Genomic DNA, 22,099 nt, shown 5'->3' with positions numbered 1-22,099 from the left:
TATGTCAAAAATACAAAAAATATAAAGAAAAGAACGAAAAAATAAAAAATAGAAAAGAAAATTACAAAGAAAGAATAGTGAAAAATCCCTTTTTGAAAGTCGTTTTTATTTAAAACCACCTTTTAGAAAACTCTTGAAAGGAGCCCCTTTTTTTTAAAAAATTTCAAAACATCTTAAACCCAATTCAAAAATTTTCCAACGGCCTCTCCCTATAAAGAGAGACCGCGGGGAAGGGGTCGAGCATCCATCGACATTGCCTACCATCGCATTCCTGCTCCTGATCGAGTTTTCTCATCCACCCCATCTCACCCTCCTCTGCTCCCTCTTTCAAAGTTCCTGCAAGTAAAGGGAACCAGCAAGCTTCCCCTCTGGTTCCACCGAAGGAGCATCGACTCCCTCTTTCCAGATTTCTGCAGCGCTTCGGTGAGTCCCCTGTCCTCTTTCATTTTTTTTAAGCTTTCTGTTAGCTTCTTTCCTTCTTCGCTTTGGCCCCCATTGACGCACCCTTGAGGGAGTTGGGTTGCTTATAGCAACATCGTCCCCTCTCCTGTGCAATAGTAAATGGAATTTCTTAATTCTGACACTTCTTTTGTATTGTCGTCTTTATTTTCTTTGTTTGTTCTGTGATTTACTTTTGCTCTATTCACGATATCGGATTCAATGAATCTCTATGGTTTATCTGTATTTCAATCCAATCCCCCGCTAATTCTCAACCTTGCTTTCATTTTTTCCTGTGACTTTTGGATTTCCTGTTTATGTTATAATCTCTGATCTTGCCATTTGATTTTCTTCTTGCTTTTATTCGCCATTTTTATTTCGATTCCTGTTAGCATTGTGATTTTAGACATTTGATTATCCGCTTTTGTTTAATTAGCATTGTCATTTGGTTAAACCGCAGATCTGCAAGCTTTCTAGCTTCAGATCTGCGTTAAAACCATATTCCATGGCATTTTCCCATTTTCTATATAATACGGGTCCCCGAAACCCATTCGTCTTTCTGTAATAACCGGAAAAAAAAATAGATTAGCTTGGATTCGAGTCGGATCCGAACCCAGACCCGACCCGGACCCAATGGAGGCACCACCTCTCGTGTCTTTTGAAGACAGCGAGCCAGGGGTTTCAAAGAGAACCCCCACCCCCTTCTTCCTCTCTCGTTCTCTCTCCTCGATACTCACCCTCTTTCCCCACGCGTCGACCCGCCGTCGTCGGCAAGCACAGCCACCGGCGATAGCACCGCCGAAGCCCACCCTCGTCGGCGACAACCTCCCCTCTGCGTCCTCGCCGGCAACGCCTCTCAACCCGATGACCCCCCAGACTCGTTGTCGGTTGCACCTCGCCAACCTTTGCCGCCCCCGTCCCGAGGGCTCGTCGATGGCCTCTCGTCCGACACCCTCCGTTCTCGCCCAGCGTCCGGCCACCTACCGCTGGCAGCCCAGGTGCGTACCCCTCTACCGCCTCCTATTCCCCTTTTTCTTCTTCCTTTCGTCGACCGACAGGGGCAAAAGCCCTTGCCTGTCAGTCCGTTACGGCAAGGGATAATCGTCCAGCAGGGGCTTAAGCCCCTGCCACTTTGCCGACAGGTCGGCAGAGGTAAAACCCCTGCCGCCTGTAAGAAAGGTTCCGGCAAGGGTTTTGGGCCACATGCCTGCCTTTTCTTTTACCAGGGAGGGTCAAACCCCCTCCTTGTCTCAATGTGTAGGGGAGGGTCCGACCCTCCCTGTCTCTGTTTATCGCAGGGAGGGGCTCGAGCCCGCCCTGCGCCTTTGATCTTCACAGGGGAGGGCTCAACCCTCCCTGCCTTCGCAGTACGCAGGAGGGGCCAAGCCCCTCCCTGCTCACTGTTACGGCAGGGGAGGGAGTCGAGCCCCTCCTTGCTTCCTGTTACGGTAGGGGAGGGGGTCGAGCCCCTCCCTGCTACTTGTTACGGCAGGGGAGGGGGTTGAGCCCCTCCCTGCACTCCTGTTGTTTAGGGGAGGGGCCAAGCCCCCTCCCTGCTCCCTCTTCTCGAGCGTCAGGCAGGGGCTTTGCCCCCTGCTTGGCAAGCAAGGGCGAAGCCGCCTCCCTCCCCCTTTGTGTGAACGGGTAGGGGCTTGGTCCCCTGTCTCTTTACTCTTCTGGCAGGCAAAGCGACGCCTTGTTGCCTTCTTCAGGTAGGGGTGCAGCCCCCTGCCTCCTCGGACATTGCCGACAGCAGGGGCTCGTAGCCCCTGCTTCTTGCGCTGATAGCATGTGTGCAAGGGCACGATGCCCCTGCCTCTGCTTCCTTCACGTCAGGACGCCGACAGTTTCCCTGACCTATTTTTGTTGTTAGCTTGCTAAGATCGTCACTTTTGCAGCTCGTACGATGGATCCTGCTCGCGCTCCGCGACCCGAGCCATCAATCATTTACACCTGCAGACACCAACAAGCTTGCAACTCTCCAAGGTAGGGGAAGATTGCACGGAAGACTTAGACAATTGAATTAAGTTTAATTAACTAAAAAGGACCATTAAATAAATATATATATATAGAAATATATATATTTATACGAGTACGCATTTAACTCAAGGACGCGGATTCACAATCCTTGTCCTTTACTTTCTGTCAGTCTTTACTTTGTCGTCGCGCATTGCACAAAGGTTTTGCATTGCACTCCTGCTTACAGTCTTTACTTTGTCGTCGCACATTGCGCAAAGGTTTTGCGTTGCACTCCTGCTTACATTCTTTACCTTGTCGTCGCGCTTTGCGCCCAGGCTCTTGCTTTTGCATATGTGTTGTTGCTGCCTTGCTATTGCAGATGATGCTCAGGTTTTCGCTCATTGCTTACGCTTTTAAGGCATCCTCGTGGAGGATGCAAGAAACATCTACCACTCTCCCTCTTGCGACAAGAGTTCAGTCGGGAGCTAGCGATACATCCTCGTTTAAGGAGAGGGATACCTCACAAGGATCTTGGCTCTTCGTATACGCAGTTCCTGCATAGTAGACTTGAGATTTAGGAAGCTGCACAAAAGCATTAAAGACTGCCCAAATCAAAGCATTTGGAAGGATGTGATTGGCTGGTTCTGTTCCTCTATTCGACATATCACGGGTGATCCTGAATTGGGGTTCGAGCGAACTTCTTAACAGGGGTTCTGTTGAGAAACCCGTATCCCGTCTATCGAGGCCGGTATTGAGTCATGCGTGGCATGTAGATACCTTGATAGTGGATGAGATTCTAGAAAATCGCATGCCAAATGTTGGCACAAGCAGTTGGCTGTTTCAAAATATAAAGAATGTCAAAGTATAGTTTGAGAAACATTACATCTATTTGAAACAATTCTGATGAAGCTCTTATTGAGGAGCTATACCCCTTTCATCCTAGAGTACTTGTAGTCGTGCACTACACACTAGTACTGCGATGATCGGATAAGACGGTCGTGCGACCTCGAACAGTGCTAAATGCACAACACTGTAATCACATAAAATGGTATTATTCGCCTTCACAGGCAAGATGCTCGAGTGGTTTAAAGACCACAACATAGAATGGGTCGTTAGCTAAGCAACCCCTAACACACACATTCGCTTCTTGTTGTCTGTCAAGGGAGAGGACAGAGCGGTACAAAACTCCAATGGACAGGTTGTTAACAACCACCCCACGGGCAATGATTCGGCCGCCCCAGTCATTGGAGTTAGGGGAAGGGGGCTACAATAGTTAGCTCAACACTTCTGCAGAAGTTGAATGCATCCGTGGCACTACTTACCTGCCTTTGAAGAATCCTCTCTCGGCTAAAGTCGTCCCACTCGAGCATCTTGCCTGTGAAGGCGAATTATCACCATTTATATGATTTTCATTTTATCATTGTGCCTTTGCACGTTGCGAGGTCACCATAAACCTCTCATCCAATCATCGTAGTAAAAACATACCGTACCTATCTAAAACTACGGCTACGATAAGAGGGGTATGAGTTTTCTAAAAAGAAACTTCAGCTTTAGTATGTTGTGAAATAAACAATATAATCATTTTAATTTACATTTGACATGCTCTGGTCCTTTAAACCAACACGAGCATCTTGCCTGTGAAGGCAAAACAGCACTATGTAAATGATTTTCATAATGTGCCATTCGCACGCTTTACTCATCGTAGTACAAACAATAGCGTACCTATCTAAAAGTACGACTACGATGAGAAGGGTATGGGTTTCTCAAAAAAATACCCAACACAAAATTTCACAAGGACATGATATAAGTAATTCAAATTTTGACATGCTTAGTCTTGCGAAACAGGAAACAACTTGCATGATTTAGGATCGCCATGGATCTGAAACACTTTTCCCAAGTACACCGACTTAGGGAGAAGCTAGTTGTCAATTCGCAACACACAAAATTCTCTAGCTTTGCTTTGCAAGACTGTGTACTTGAGAAGCCAAAATCAGTGCAAATAATCTTTTTCTCGAATCTATAGCGCTCGTACACAAATTCGAATATTTTCCAAAAAGAGCAAAAATGGTATGCACTCTTGTGCACCCTGCAAGGATTGCATTTATGTAATTACATGTATCAAAATGCAAGTTTGTGCACTAAAGCGTGGCGGCAAAGTAAATACAGAAGCAACAAATGTGAAAGCAAAAGCTTGTGCACTAAAGCTTGTGCACTAAAGCATGGCGGCAAAGTAAATACAGAAAGCAGTAAAGACAAAAAGTAAAAGAAAAAGCAAAAGCAAAAACCTATGCACAAAAAGCGCGGCGGCAAAAGAAAGCAGTAAAGACAGGAATAAAAAATGACAAGGATCGCGAAACTGCGTCCTAGAGTCAAAGGCGTATGTATATAGATATATATATATACATATATATGTTTGTCTTTATCCTTTTTTCCCATTTTAGTTTTAGTTGCTTAATTTTAGTTTGTCCATTGTCCTTTGCGCAACTTTTCCATACCTTGGGGAGTTGCGGTGTTGTTCACGTTTTCGTGTGTAAGTGATGAACGTCTTCGGCCGCAGAGTGCGAGCAAAATCCATTGCGCAAGCTGCGAAAAAACAAAAGTGAGAATCACGTATATGCTTGAAACTTTAAAGAAAAAGGGAAGGGGCAAAGGCGCCAGCCGATCAATAGAGAAAAAGGGGCAAGGGGCGCAACCAGAGTTACTGGAAGCGCCTATACCATAGGGGAAGCGTGCTTCCCCGATACGCGTTTCGGAAACATGAAACGTCGCACTTTCGAAACACTCAGGAAAGCATCCTTTTTTTTGAGAAGCGCACTTCCGAAAGCATCCCTTTTTTTGGGAAGTGTGTTTCCCTTTTATGGGAAACGTGCTTCCCTTTTATGGGAAGCACACTTCCTTCTTTTTTTCATTTTATTTATTTATTTATTTTTTTTTTTTCTTCTTTTTTCGCTTCCCCCTCGCTTCCTAAGTTGCTTTTGGTTCGCTTTCGAGATGGTTCGTGATTAGCTTCTAAGTCGTCCCAGGCTTCCTGCTTCCTAAAATTTTGAAAGTGCCTCGCTTCCAGCTCCTGCTTCCCGTATCGCTTCCCGTTCCCGCTTCCTCGACTGAAAACCATGGGCGCAGCCCCTGCCCGTAGATCTGACACTAGAGGGAGGGGCAGGGGCAGGGGCGGTCCAATAGACGAAGTAGGGGCACGCTCCTGCCTGTCGGCCAAAAAGAAGACGGCAGTAGGGGCATTCGCCCCTGCCAACCGGTCGGAAGGAAGGCGGCAGCAAGGGCGTCACCCCTGCCGACTGGCCGAAAAAGATAAAGAGAAGGGAAGGGGGTTGTGCCCCTTCCCGCAGCCAGGTGGTCAACAACGAAGGGGCACAACCCCTTCCCTGTCATAAACACGCAGAGGGAAGCAGGGAGGGGCTCGCCTCCCCCCCTCCCTACCAACCCAACAAGAGAGAGAGAGCCCTCCCCACCGTCGCACACTAAGGGAGGAAGAACGGGGGTGAGGGGGGCTTACCTGTGAGGTGAAGGGCGAAGGGGGGGCAAGCGTCGGCGTCAGCAAGAGGGGCTCTCACAAGGTGTCCGACAGAGGGTCGCTGGAGGACGAGGAGCGAGAGGGCGATAATGAGAGAAGGAGAGTGAGCGGGAATAGGAGGGTCGGACTGCGTCGGGGAAGGGGGCCGGCAGCTAGGCTGCTGGCAGCAGGTGGCCGGCCGCGAGGTAGGGTCGCTGACACGGGGCTCCGGTGAGCTGAAGAGGACGAAGGAGAGGGGGGGGGGGGGTCGGGTGAACGAGGGGAGAGAGAGAGAGCGGGGAGGAGAGGTGTCGATCGGGGTCGGGTGCCTAACGAGGTGGCACCGGTGAAGCCGCCGAAGCGGGAGGCGGTCGCTGGAAGGGGGAGCAGCAAAGGGGGGGGGGGGGGGGGGGGGAGGGGTGAAGGGGGTACCCGGGTACGGATCTGATTTTTTTTTTTCTAAAAATCACAGGCTTTACATTTACAATTAGAAAATCGATAATTGTGAAGGTGTTTAATACTCTTTAAGGCCTCTGCTGGCTCTCGAGGACCAATGCTTCTTTTTTTGTTGGAGTTAAAGCCAGCCACTTTTTATGTGAAAATTCTATTTCAGGTACTGAGATCCCCAAAACCATCTGTTGGTATGCATATATACTGATCTGATTCTATACAAGCTATGAGACTATAGCTGGCTGTTTAAGGCTTTGTTTGTACTTTGTAGTAATCACCAGAATGGCATTTGATTTACGCTTGTGAGATGTCTGGATACTCCACCTGCCAAAATGTAGTTTCATTATCTACAACTCAATCATGCTTAGGTTGCATGTTGCCCAGGTTTGCATCTCTGCACCAACATTAGTATATTCCAGCCAAACAAGTGGAAATTGGCAATAGCTCTAAAAGTAATGATTGTTTTCTTGTGATCGAACCAGCTAGTTCAAAATCTGATATAGACCAGCTTTAGGGCATGTTTGGAAGTGAGAAAGATGTAGGAGAAGTGATACAAGCCGGAAAAACTGTACTTCCAAATGAGAGAAAATGTCTCTCTGCGAAAAGTTTTATAAAAAGTCCCTTTTTTGAAAGAAAAGATTCCTCCACCCCCCCCCCAGGTGCAGGAATCTTTCACATCAATTTGTTTTTGGGTTAGGGCCTCTCTCGTCCCTCTTTCATTTTTCTGCAGCCGGGAAGAGACGCCCTCCTCTCTCGTCCCTCTTGTTTTTCTGCAGCCAGGGAGAGACACCGTCCTCTCTCACCCCTCTTTCGTTTTTCTGCAGCCAGGGAGAAACGCCCTCCTCTCTCGCCCCTTTTTTGTTTTTCTGCTCTCCTCACCGGTAAACCCTCCTTTGTCGCGTTTTCTTTTTTTTTTCTCTGATTCTGGTTGTTTTTCTCTTGGTTTGGCTTCCTAGGGAGAGTTTTAATTTGTGGTGATTCACCAGTATATTTGCGTTCTTCTGGCCTTTCTTGATTGTTATTTTTGGGTTTCTTCCATTGAGTTCCTGTCTTTTCCGGAAATTCGGTGTTTTACTGGTGCCTTATGGTGTGGTGGATGACAATGGTTTTAATGGAGGTGGTGTGATGAAAATATTGATTTTCTTTTTTCATTCTCAGAAGTTTTCATTGTTAGGAGTCATTTTGTGGCTTTATCTCACTATTGATTGAGAAAAATGAAAACTAAGATTGAAAAGATTGGTGGTTCCTGTTTCTTTTATGCTTTCATCTTGAAATCTGATTATATGGCTTGTAATTTCTAAGATATTAGTGTTTCCTTGGGTATGGTGTTGACGTGAATATGGATGCGCTTTGAAATTGTGTGAATTATTGGCTAGCTAGTGGAATCTTGATCTCTTTGTTGAAACTTGTTTTTGTTTGGTGATGTAAAATGGGTTTCTTGGTGTTGAATGGCAATTGAAAAATATCATTAAAATTTTGTTTCTTGAGGCATTTTAATATGCTATGCAAAGATTCCTCCCTCATTTCATTGATAGAATTTTTGTGGGTCATTTTGATACCTGATGGATTGTTGTATAACATTTTTTAGAGATAAATTGTGGATTAGGCGTAGATGAATTTTGATACTGAACAATCACAGTTGGGTGTTATTCATATAATTGCATATTATAAATGTGAAAACAGGGAGGACCGTTGTAACGCCCCAAAATTTCAAACTTGCGAACCTTTCAGAAAACAGGCAAGAGACTAAGAAAAATCTCTTTCCTTCAGAGTTTGTTTATGAAATCAGCGGAAAACTATTCTTTTGTTAAACTCAGAAAGGCAAGCTGACAACTTTGGGCACGTTAGCTAAAAGAACCGAAACTCACAAAATTCGGATATCCCAAAGAAAATCCGTTACAAACCCAAAACGTCGAGGATGCGAGCTAAGAGCATGAAGAAGTCTTGAAGCCATCTTGCAATCGCGCCATCGCCCGTGGTATACCTGATCATCACCTGTACCCATAGAATGGGTTAGTTTCGCGAAAAACTAGTAGGTGCACAAGAGAGACTACAGAAAACTGAATTAAGTACATTTAATTCAGTATGCTAAGCAGTTTAAAGCAGATAAGCAGTGCAAGCGAGTAAGCAGTGCAAACGGGTAAGTAGTGCAACAAGGTAAGCAGTTCAAAGCAAGTAAGCAACGCAACTGTCAAAACGTAGCAAGACGATTCATTTGATCGCAAGCTATGAACTACCACACAACAAGCTTGTTCTCGTTCCTAGAACGGAGTCTCTGCACCTAATCATTATCAGGTCATCGTTTGTCGCTCTCACTATTTCTAACAAACTCTTTGTCCTGAACAACCTTAAACTATTCCCATCTCTCAAGGCCTTACGCGGCCAACTGTCACCTGTTATGACTCACCTAAGGTGTCACACTTTCTCAGAAAAGCCCACCCTTCCGTAGAAGGTCCAAAACATGATCATGATCTAAAATCGCTAAAGATCTGATTCTCACATCAGGGATCAACATGTAATCATGCTAAAACAGAAAACCAAAAAATAGATTTATAACTGACTATCCCAAACAATCTTAGAAGATCATCACAGCTCATCATAACTTTTTATGATAAGCAAAAACATCAGATCCACGACGGATGGCTCGGTCCGAGAGATATACGACCTGACAAGGAATTACCGCCCTAGAGGGTATACCTGGTCTTGGACCATACACTTCCTCACAGGAGTTCACCATCTTTGCGGCTACCCGTTCGTGGACAGTGTATATCCTCACAGAGAATCGACCACTCCAGCCGGGTCATCTGGTCTTGATCATACATACCCTCACAGCGAAACCTTTGGGAAGTCGGTCCCCAACACGTGTCATATACAATGAAAACCATTGTAATACACGCATCAACACAAATGACCGCTCTTAGGGTCGATAGCCACTGTTACAAACAACAAGATCAACGCCGGATCACCTAGTCTGGGAAATGTATAACCTCACAAGGAATTTCGCCCTAGATGGTATACCTGGTCTTGGACCATACACTTCCTCACAGGAGTTCACCGTCTTTGCGGCTACCCGTTCGTTGACAGTGTACATCCTCACAGAGAATCTACCACTCTAGCCGGTTACCTGGTTTTGATCATACACGCCCTCGTAGATAATCTTTTGGAGATCAGGTCCTCAACAGATACCATACTCAGTGATGCATGCATCTATACAATCGACTGCTCTAAACGATTGACTGCTCTTGGGGTCAGTAGCCACAATATGGGCACAAGCATGTATATCAACAATATGCATCGTATCACTTCATATAGTAAAACAAAACACATGATCACCCATTCCTCCAATAAGGTTCCATGAACCATGAACATATTATCACATACTTCCAACATTTCTTATCACGTGGCATATCAATCACATCACACAGAAACATATAATACTACGCATCATGTTATTGCCACAAGGAACATTGCAATCCTCAAATAAGACCTCAAAGCATGCGTAAAAGATATGGAAATCCAGCTGATTCTATAGGCGAAGGGTAACTAACTCTATCTGACAGCCAAACAAAACAAGTGAATAAGACAAGCACTCATAACAATGCTCGTAATACATACAATTACCATCAAATGGCTCAGTCCATTAGCAAGTAATTAAATTAATTGTAAGGCATAAACCATTACATCGCAAGCCATTCATAAGCTATACATGACAAGCAATCATACGACAAGAGTTATATCACAATATGTAAGCAGCTTATAAGACAAGCGGCCACATTAATCTTATTTGCCACCAGTTCGTAGTTTACGAGTTGTATGCAATCACATCAATCATAAGAGACGCAAGCCAACAAGTGCGACGTTACAATAAGCACCAAGCAGTTCGACCAAAGGGTAAAGCACGTAATTAACAAGTGTGATCAGACTTTATGTTTCGATATTACTGGCCTGTGAGTACGCGCAGGCAAAACGTAGAAACAACTGAGACTAGTTCGGGCATCTGTTACTCTGTATTTTTAATATCCTGAATAGCTAGTTGAGTCTGTGCCAAAGAGGACGGCTTTAGCTGAGAGAGGATTCCCTAGAGGCTGATAAGCAGTGTCACGGATGCATCCAACTTCTGCAGAAGTGTTGAGCTAACTATTGTAGCCCCTTTCCCCTAACTCCAATGACTGGGGAGGCCGGATCATTGCTCGTGGGTGGTTGTTAACAACCTGTCCATTGGAGTTTTGTACCGCTCTGTCCTCTCCCTAGACAGACAATAAGAAGCGAATGAGTGCTTTAGGGGTTGCTTAACTAACGACTCATTCTATGTTGTGGTCTTTAACCCACTCGAGCATCTTGCCTGTGAAGGCGAATGTGAGGACATTTTATGTGATTACAGCATTGTGCCTTTAGCACTATTCGAGGTCGCATGACCATCTCATTCAATCATCGCAGTACTAGCATGTAGTGCACGACTACAAGTACTCTAGGATGAATGGGGTATAACTCCTCAATAGGAGTGTTTCACAAAGATGTAATGTTTTTCAAACTATACTTTGACATTCTTTGTCTTTTGAAATAGCCAACAACTTGTACCAACATTTGACATGTGATTATCTCGAATCTCATCTGCTATCGGGGTATGTACATGCCTCACATGACTCGATACCAGCCTCGATAGACGGGATACGGGTTTCTTAACAGAACCCTCGCTAAGAAGTTCGCTCGAACCCCCAATTCGGGATCACCCGAGATATGCCGAATAGACGAACAGAACCAGCCAATCACATCCTTCCAAATGCTTCAATTTGGGGCAGCCTTTGATGCTTTTGCGCAAATCCCTAAAATCTCAAGTCGACTCTGAAAGACTGCATACACGAAGAGCCAGGATCCTTGCGAGGTATCCCTCTCCTTAGACGAGGATGTATCACTAGCTCCCGACTCAATTCTTGTCGCAAGAGGGAGAGAGGTAGATGCCTATTGAATCCCCCACGAGGATGCCTCAAACGCGTATGCAATGAGCGAAAACCTGAGCGTCATCTGTAATAACAAGGCAGTAACAACACATGCAAAAGCAAGAGCCTGGGCACAAAGCGCGACGGCAAAGTAAAGACTGTGAGCAGGAGTGCAACGCAAAATCTTTGCACGATGCGTGACGACAAAGTAAAGAGTGTAAGCAGGAGTGCAACGCAAAATCTTTGCGCGATGCGCGACGACAAAGTAAAGACTGTAAGCAGGAGTGCAACGCAAAACCTTTGTGCGATGCGCGACGGCAAAGTAAAGACTGTAAGCAGGAGTGCAACGTAAAACCTTTGCGCAATGTGCGACGACAAAGTAAAAACTGTAAGCAGGAGTGCAACGCAAAACCTTTGCGCGATGCGCGACGGCAAAGTAAAGACTGACAAAAAGTAAAGGACAAGGATCGTGAAACCACGTCCTTGAGTTAAATGTGTGCTCGTATAAATATATATATTTCTATATATATATTTATTTAATGGGCCATTTTTAGTTAATTGAACTTAATTCAGTTGTCCAAGCCTTCCGTGCAATCTTCCCTTACCTTTGGGAGTTGCAAGCTTGCTGGCGTCTGCGAGTGTAAGCGATGGATGGCTCGGGTCGCGAAGCGCGAGCAGGATCTGTCGCACGAGCTATGAAAGCGACAATCTTAGCAAGCTAACACAAAAAAACAGAAGGTCGGGGACACTGCCACTGACCTAACGCGAAGGAAGCAGAGGCAAGGGCATCGCACCCTTGTGCACTTGCTATAGCGCAAGAAATAGGTGCAGGGGCTGCGAGCCCCTGTTGACCTGCTGTCAGCAAACTACGAGGAGGCAGGGGGTTGCTGTTAGAAAGTGACTTTGAATACTTAAGGTTCGATAATGAACCCATACACATGCACATTAAGTGTGAATATACCCATTCAAGGGAACAACACAAGCACATCATGTGCTAATACATAAACCCATAAAAAGGGTAAATATGACATAAAGTCATAAGTTGAATATTATTGAAGAAAGAGGATAAAAACCCTATACAATGGAGCATAAGCTCCTCCAAGGAGTAAAGGAATTACAAGGGGAACTCCCCTATTTATAATACAAGAGAGGAGCCACTTAGGGGGCTCCCAAAGGAGTCGTTGGGAGCCCCCAACGGTCACATTTGTGACCGTTGGGGGCTCCCCAACGACTCTTTAACGATGAGCACCTTCCATGATCTATCCAAGGTACTTCTTTTCCTCTTATCTTCAAGATCCTGTGGAACAACAATAAAGAAACAAGTAAAACATATTTTTGCACTTTAGCCAATTGGAACATTTCTAACAAGCTCAATTGAAACCATATCGGATGACACATCCGCAAAACAATGGTGCAAAAATATAACTTATGCATAGAAATTTGAAGCACATGATAGGATAATTATTTTAGCATGAAAAGTAAATTTAGAAGACCAAAGTTTCAAAAATCAAATATCATGTTAAAGAGTGAGCGAAAGCAAATTATGCGGAAATGAATTGCAAGAATGCATAATGCATTCATAAGGTCCATCATTGGACAAACATAACCCCATAATGGGGAAAAACACAATGTTCCCCTAAGGGACACCACAGTAAGCCTATGAAGAGGCATAAGTTACATATGCTTTATTGAATGAGATCCTAAAAGGCCTTAAAGAGCATATGCATATATTATCATGAAATGAATTAATACTTAAAGGAATCATTAATGAATCATGCTTCAAACATGTAATGAAGTGCTAAACAAGAGAAACGAAGTCTCCAAGCATACTTTAGACAAAATAATCACAAGAGTTCACAAGGTTTTAAATCCATTTACGAGGCAAAACGAAGAGTGTTATTTGAATAGAGAATCTTACCCATTTAGGAAAATCTCACTCAATTGACAAAAAACATATTTTGCATACAAAAGTGGCCAAAGAACCATAAGCACTTAATATATAGATTAAATGCCAAAAAATCAACTTGATTTTCAAATATGCATATCAAAAATATGATTCACTTGAATATCTTAAAACACAAGTCATAAATAAAATTTTGCAAATTTCAACAATAGTTCATCCATTACAAACCACTACCTCATTAGTCCTCCAAAACCCATAAATCAAGTGTATAAGCTACTAGATCAAGAATATAAATATAATGCCATTAAAGGCCAAAGACACACACAAAGGTGTGCAAAAAAACCTCTTGTCTACATATAATAATACTTGAAATGAGTGCATCTACGACAAGAACAAGAGAATACACGTCAACATGGACCAAAAGAATCTCTTGTCTACGTAAAAATACACTCAAAACCAAGTATGTTCAGCTACTAGAACAAGAGTAACAAGCCAACCATGGAGTAAAACACAATACATCTCTTGTCTACATAAGATGGCACTTGAAATGAGTGAAATAAGCCAACCATGGACATACATCTCAGCGACTAGAACAAGGACACAAACGCCAACATGGACTAAAATCACACACCATGGTGTGAATCAACGTACCTTGTCTACATAAAATAACACTCAAGACAAGTGTGTTCAGCTACTAGACCAAGAGAGCAAAAGCCAACAAAGGGCTACCAACACACGAAGGTGTAATAAAATTCTTGTCTACATATGATGACACTTAGATAAGGGGCATAAAAGGAGAAGACTTTTGAGGCAATAAAACTTGTAATGACAAACATATAAATAAAACCTTGAAACAATATTCTTCAAAAAAGAATGCCCATAACAATATCATTTTGAAATAAAATGTGTGAATATATACACACCAAGAACACTTGTGCACAAAAGCACAAAATATAAATGTGCAAATGCACTCATATGATTCATAAACAATAAAAGGTTGGGCAATAACCCCAAAACCTTGATTTCAATATACCTTAAAACATTTAAGGTTTTAAACATCATATATCCATCACATTTATATATAAATAAGAGCATCCATAAGATCAATGGCCAACATTAAACAAGTGACACGCTCATATACCAAATCATTCTAGAGTCCCAAGGTGCCCATAACTCACCTCAACCACCATCTATAATATGATAAGTGGACAAACTAAAATGACATAACAATGAGTGACACACTCATAATTAGAGATCATATACCAAATCATTCTAGAGTCCTAAGGTGCCCATAACTCACCTCAATCACCATCTATAATATGACAAGTGGACAATCTAGAATGATATAACACGAGGTGCTCATAACTCACCTCAACAAACATCTCTAATAAAACAATAATAAGGCCAAATAAATGATGCATTAAATAACATGTGATGGGCAAATATAAATGCCACAAAAAGGCAATAAACACTTTAGGAATCATTTTTCAAAGAAAAGAGGACCGATTAAAAATTGAATCAAAGGTCCAATATAATCAATCACAATAATATGCTTTATAACAACAATTTTGCATAAATCTGAATTATGCTTAATCTTCAAAAGAAGTCATTTATACAAAAAGACTTATTATGCAACTAACACAATTTATGAAATATTAAGCAACATCATGATCATTATCAAAAGACTCAATAAACACAACATGAAATACTTAAGCTATGTCATGTGTGAGAAAGGAATTGGAATCATCCAAGAAACAAATCAAGCCTTTATAATTTGCAATTATATGTATACCAAGATGTAAAATGGCAATAATCTTAAATGTGTAAATTTAGGACAACATGTACCAAGATATTGCGGAAGCATTCATAATGATAAAAGAAACAATCTTACAAGTTCATAAAAAATAAACACAAGCCCTAAAGGAGGCAATAAAAACATCTTTTTATTGAAAATAGAGTATCATGTGAAAATGTCTACGAAGAGACAATACACATACAAGCATAAATACTTTATAGAAGAAGTGCACGAAAGCACTCACACAACACTTGAACAAAATACAAAAAAGCGTATAAATAATAAACATGCGATAATGCATGTATTTCATAAAATGGAAGCAAATGCTTGAGTCTCTCAAGCTTTAATTATGTAATTATATGCTTGATAAATGTAATTTAAGACAAAGAAGACCATATTATGGCCAATGTAGGCATCCTTAGAGATACAATCAAGAGGTTTTGAAACTTTATATGAAAAATACAAACAAACATGTTTATAAAGTTGTATCATTATACGAAAACTCAAAAATTAATGAAGTCTTTTATACCAAAGGATGCAATAGATACACTATGCATTCTATATAGTGTGAGAAGATTTTAATAGATCTTTCCTAATGAACACAATGGTTCATACAACATATTTATCACAAATAATTTTTCAAAATCCTTTAACTAAACCAAAACCATTGAAACATCATTGACAAGAACTACTTAGGATTCATAACAAAGATTTAGATGTGAGAGATTCTTATACAAGAATTATATCAAGATTTTTCAAAAAAATGCACTAAAATCCATAAACAAGAGAAGAACTCAAAACCAATTAGACTTTATATGAGAGAAAAGATTTTTTAAACAAAGATCATTAATCAAGAGATCATATATATTCTTTAAAAGTTAATTTATGAAATACTTATGTAATCATCATAAATCCCACATAATTGAAGACAATTTTAAGAAAGAACATAAATTACTATTTATATGTGATGAGTAATCGATAAACATATAAACAAGAATTTATATATTTGAATAGCAAAACAAGTTTACTAAATTTAAAAGGAGATATTTTTAAAAAAATTTGAACATGCGAAAAATGAAAAGAGGTGATTCAACTATTATAAACACTTCATATGCAAAAAATAATTTCATAATGCATAATATGTTAAGAAAAGAGATACATATCGAAAACTTAAGAAAAAAGAGAAGGACAATGAATACTTCACCATTTCTTGATCAACGCGCTTTCCGTTGCATCAAAGGACAACCCCATCGTGACCACGCTCTGATACCATGTTAGAAAGTGACTTTGAATACTTTAGGTTCGATAATGAACCCATACACATTAAGTGCGAATATACCCAATCAAGGGAACAACACAAGCACATCATGTGCTAATACATAAACCCATAAAAAGGGTAAATATGACATAAAGTCATAAGTTGAATATTATTGAAGAAAGAGGGTAAAAACCCTATACAATGGAGCATAAGCTCCTCCAAGGAGTAAAGGAATTACAAGGGGAACTCCCCTATTTATAATACAAGAGAGGAGCCACTTAGGGGGCTCCCAAACGAGTCGTTGGGAGCCCCCAACGGTCACATTTGTGACCGTTGGGGGCTCCCCAACGACTCTTTGGGGAGCCTCCCTAGTTGGCGCAAACCACTAAAAAAGAAAAATAAAAGTAAAAATTACAAACATATTCCAAATGGAATATGCGTAAAACTGTGAAATGACTAAACTACCCCTATGCCTATAAATAGAAAAATATATATTTTATATATATAATTAGGATAATACATATGCATATATACCATATATGAATATGTATTATCCTTTATATATATAAAATATATATACGATTACATATGTTGAATGATACATTTTAACAGTTGCACCCCTACCTGAAGAAGGCAATGAGGGAGGCCGAGGGGTCACCCTGCCTGCTAGAAGAGCAAGGAGACAGGGGACCAAGCCCCTACCCGTTACCACAAAGGGGGAGGCAGGAGGCTTCGCCCCTGCCTGCCAAATACGCAAAGAGGTAGGGGCTTGTCCACTGCCTGTCGAACACGTAAACAAGCAGAGGGCAAAGCCCCTGCCTGACGCCCAAAAAGAGGGAGCAGGGAAGGGGCTTGGCCCCTCCCCTGAACAACGGGGGTGCAGGGAGGTGGCAGGGGCTCGACCCCTGCCCACCCAATCGAGAAAAAGAGAGGGAGACAGGCGAGGAGGGGTGCTCAGCGCCACCCTCCTGGTAGACCCAGAGAGAGAGGCAAGGGGGGAGTCCCCCTGCCGACGAGAGGCGACGACAGGGGACTCAGCCCCCTTGTCGGTCGCTCCCGAGAAAGGCAGAGGGTAACCCCCTGCCGATGAGAGGCGACGACAGGGGGCTCTGCCCCCTGTCGGTCGACCCCTCACGGAGAAGAAGAAGAGGAGACGAAAGGAAAATAAAAGAAGAGCGGAGGTGGATGCGTACCTGGGGGTCGCCGGAGCAGAAGGCGGTGGCGGTGGGTCGCCGACGCCTTCGCAGTAGAGAGAAGGAAGGAGGTGGCCAGCAGCAAGTCTGGGGGTCGTCGAGTAGAGAGGCGTCGCCGACAAGGTCGCAGAGGGGAGGTTGTCGCCGACAAGGGTTATCGTGGGTGAAGGTCGCTGGCACGATCGTTGGAGCTCAGAGGCCGCCTGTCGGCTTCGATCGTCGGCGTCTCCAATCGCAAGCGACAGCGAGAGAGAGACGAAGCAGAGGGGAGAGAAGGGGACGTCGACGATGGTCAGCAGGTCATTGGCGACTACGATCGCTGACAGCAGCAAGGAGAATGGGAGAAAACGAGAGAAAGGCCGCGATGGGGGGGGGGGGGCTCACCGGAGTTTCGACTTGGGTTGCCGCAGGTGAAGGTCGCCGACATGACTGTTGGCAGCCTCGATCGTCGATGGAGACAAAAGAAGGGGGAGAAAGTGGTGGCCGACGACTTCCGTCGTCGGTGCTCGGCCGTCACGGAATAGATACAGGAGAGGTATTGAGGAGAGAGAATGAGAGAGGAAGAAGGGGGCGGGGGTTCTCTTTGAAACCCCTGCCTCGCTGTCTTCAAAAGACACGGGAGGTGGTGCCTCAATTGGGTCCGGGTCAGGATCCGACCCGAATCCAAGCTTATAAATTTTATTTTTTTTCCGGTTATTACAACAGCTATTTGTTAGTGCATATTTTGTTTTGTTAGCAGTATTGTCGGAGAAGAAGTACCATTTGTTAGCACTTGATATAGGAGGAAAATTTTTCCATGCACAAACAAACAAGCAAAAATTTTTCTCATACTACACAAACAAGCGAAAAATTTTCTAAAAGGAAAACTTATCATATCAAAACTTCTCACAGGCAAAATTTTCTTTTCCTATAGAATTTTTCTTGCTTCCAAATGTGCCCTTAAGGTGAAGATTGTCTCTTTTTGGTATATTTAGAATAGCCAAGAGTTCAATATTTCAATTGTTTTTTTCAGTCTCAACAATTTCTACCATTAACAAGTTGGTGACTCAAAAATAGAAATGAGAAGAGATGCACAAACTGCCTCATTCTTATGCTGAAAGATACCCTTGGAAACCTTACACCTTGATATGCCAACCTTCTGAGTCAAAGGGCAGACATATACTATCCTTGTGTCCTCCAAGTAATCTTCCATAGAATATTATTCTCAAACTTGCCTCTCAAATTAGCATTCACCTGTACATAACAAAATCCCATACCTGTTCAAAATTATCTCACTGGAGACAAGGCACTTCTGACCAAGTAAATGATGGTGCAGCCAAGGAAACGATATGGTCAAGGATAAACGAACTGGGGCAAATCTTGCACTAACAAGCTTTTCAAGACATTTCTGGTAGCACTTGTTTCATGTGGCATACTTGTAATTTCCATGCATTATATGATTATCCTCAATGGCATAGATCACTAGAATGGTCAGTAATTATTAGACTGAACAGATTAGCAAGAGTCAGTGATTTTATGCTTTCCTTAGTCTAGAATAAGGATGGTTTTGCATTATTTGTTAATTTATACTATCCTTAAAAGGGATATACAATGTGAATCAAAGAAATACAGAGTCGCTTTGAATTTCCACTGATTGTTCAAAGTTTCCATGATCTTCACAGCAATTCTCTTTCAAACCATAAGCTTAAACTTTCTCAAGCATAGGAATCCTCGATTAAGTTCAGATGAGGAGTCTTGATCTTCGTTCCAAGTTAGTCTTACAAGGTCAATCGTCGTATAAAAGGCTACCCAGAAAAAAGATTGTGTCCATATATTCTAGGTAATACACTTCAAAAATCAATCTATAACACAACCATTGACGGATAGAGTGGCAGAGCATAAAGATTAGATTCCCATATTTTTGTGTCATATACTATGTCACATGGGTGCGGGTGCGGCACTTTCAAAAAACTTGGGTGCGGGGGTGCGGCAAAAAATATATATATATATATATATATATATATATATATATATATATATATATATATATATATATATATATATATATATATATATATATATAGTCCAAAAGTTGGACGTAAATGACCCTGGGTGCGGTCAATGCACCCAAGGTCAGCTATCTCATCTCTTTGAGGGCTTTGCTCGTTGAGGGTAGGTGTAAAACCCACGATTTTACAAAAAAAAAAAAAATCAGACCCGGACCGGAACCGAGTCCATTAAAAAAAAAATTTAACGCACACGCAGCTGCGAGCCTTCATTCCCCCCCCCTCCGCTAATAAGGGAAACCCCTTTGAGGTTTCCCGATTTGCGTCCTCCTGTGCCCTTTAAATCACGCAAGGGTGAGGGGGAAGCCCTCACCCCTGCGCTCCTCCTCCTCTCCCTCTCGATTGTGCACTCTCTCTCACTCCTGACGTGCGAACGAACCCCGACGCCGACGCCAACTCTCTCTCAGGTACGCATCCCCTTCTTCTCTTCTTCTTTGTCTCCTTCTGTTTGCCGAAGGGCCGACGGCTCCCTGTCGTGCCCTCCCCCTTTCTCTCTATGTTCGCCGGAAGGCCGGCAACCCCTGCTGTGTCCTTCCCCACCCCTCTCTCTCTCTCTCTCTGCGTTCGCCGAAAGAAAAGTCGGGAGCATTTTTTTTGTCCAAAAATTGGACACAAATGACCCTGGGTGCATTGACCACACCCAAGGTCTCGTTGACCGCATCGGGTGCCGCACGCACACCCGCGTTGCGTCAATGCAGGTGCGGCACCCAGTTTGCCAAGTCCTTGTGACATAGGTCATATAATAATAAAAGTAGAGGAGACACTGCAACCCATCCCAATGGCTAGCTAAGGAAAAGAGAAAACAGCGCAGACGATTCAGAACAGGGATAAAATTGATTGTTGCCAAAGCAGTTTGTTTAATATTTTGTAGTCAATACATTCATCTAGCTTATTATTTTAATGACTAATATCTTGTCAGTAGGAAAGAGATCAAAGCAAATGTTAAGAATTTTGTTTTCAAAGAAAGCAAGAATAAAGAATAAGAAAAGGAAGGAAGACAGACTTACAAAAATAAGCAAACTTATTGTTATCCAACTTGTTTGGATACCTCAAACAATAAAACATCTAAAACCAAGAAGAGGATGAGAGATGGGAGATAGATATTGGTAGCAATGGATGAGACCAAGAATAAACATGTGGTTCGTGATTAATGTGCAAAGAAGTATATGGCTCTCATAAATGGGCCATACTACTCAAACATTGTCACAAGTATTCTAAGATAATTAAAATTTGTCACAAGTATTCTACGATACTTCAAGTTTGCTACAATATTATCATGAGACTAAAATGATAACAGAATTTCATAATATCACTTTGATGGCATTTTTAGTAAGAATATCAAATATTTTCAGACTTGAAATTTCCAACCAAGATAAAACCTTTTCCCTCAAGGTTTTTTTTATAAATTATACTCTTTTCAGTACCATGATGTTTTCTATCTTTTTTCTATTTATCCCAAGGTTACCGGAAGCGCCCAAAGACATGGGGAAGCACGCTTCCCCGAAACGCATTTCGGAAGTGCGGAAGTGACCATAGACATGGGGAAGTGTGCTTCCCCGAAACACATTTCAGAAGCACAAAATGTGGTGCTTTTGAAACGTTAGGGGAAGCGCCCTTTTAAAAGGAATGTGAGTTTCCCCGATAATGGGAAGCTCGCTCCTCTTATAAAGAAAACGTGATTCCCATAATTGGGAATCGTGTTTCCTTGTATTTTGGGGCTTGGACAGTTTTGTCCCATATTTAATTGTTTTTACCAAAAGAATATAAAGAAACATTTTGTTTTTAAAATGGCAAAACAATCATTTGAAAAAAAAAATGTTAAAACTTAAAAGGAAGGGGAGGGTTTTAATGAATATTAGGGGCTTTCAATTGATCAATTCCCAACTCTCGCTCTCTGGTTCTCCGACACTCGTTCTTTGGAGACCTCTCTCTCTCTCCCTCTCTCGCTCTAACTCATTATCTTCCTCCCTCTCGTTCTCTTTGTCTTTGACTCTCTCTCTCTCTCTCTCTATTTTGTCTTGCTTTGTGTGCATTTACCATCTTGTTTTGCTCATATTATATAGTTTCATCCACTTGCATTGCAATTAAGCATTTGGTTCTAGCCTTTTTTAACATACTGCAAGTCTTAATTGTGTTTCTTCATTTTACACCAGGACTTTAGACTGTTGCAGGTTAAGCATTTGGTTCTAGCCTTTTTTAATTTACTTTGAGGTTTCCCTTTTTTTATTTTGTCATTTTTAAATATACAATTGCATGGGGTTTTAAATAAATAAAATTATGTTTTGTGATGCATGTATTTAGTTTTGGCTTTTTGTTTTTTGCTTTATAGTGCATTTTCACTTCTTGTTCGATTCTTATTTGCTTTTCACTTCTTGTTCGATTCTTATTCGCTTTTCACTTGAATCCTAGGACGCTTCCCTCTTAGTTTCCCCTTTGGATCCTAGTTCGCTTCTAGTTTGATTTCTAGATCGCTTTCAGTTAGCTTCACTTCTTACTTCCGAGACGATTCCCGATTCGCTTCTAAGTCGTTTTGCGCTTCCTGCTTCCTAAAATTTTAGAAGTGTCTCGCTTCTTTCTTCTTGCCTCTTGCTTCTTGCTTCCTGCTTCCGCTTC

General features: G+C 42.3%; 1 protein-coding gene across 4 annotated transcripts in view; it reads right to left on the bottom strand.

Annotated features, from left to right (window-relative positions):
* Nucleotides 1-22,099, bottom strand: part of MAA3 (P-loop containing nucleoside triphosphate hydrolases superfamily protein) — a 187,416-nt gene that overhangs the window by 51,741 nt on the left and 113,576 nt on the right. The gene's annotated exons all lie outside the window — the stretch shown is intronic.

Source organism: Nuphar pumila, chromosome 2 (assembly GCF_984573655.1).
Source record: "Nuphar pumila chromosome 2, dmNupPumi1.hap1.1, whole genome shotgun sequence".
Taxonomy (NCBI): Eukaryota; Viridiplantae; Streptophyta; class Magnoliopsida; order Nymphaeales; family Nymphaeaceae; genus Nuphar; species Nuphar pumila.
This window is presented reverse-complemented; position numbering and strand designations above follow the sequence as displayed.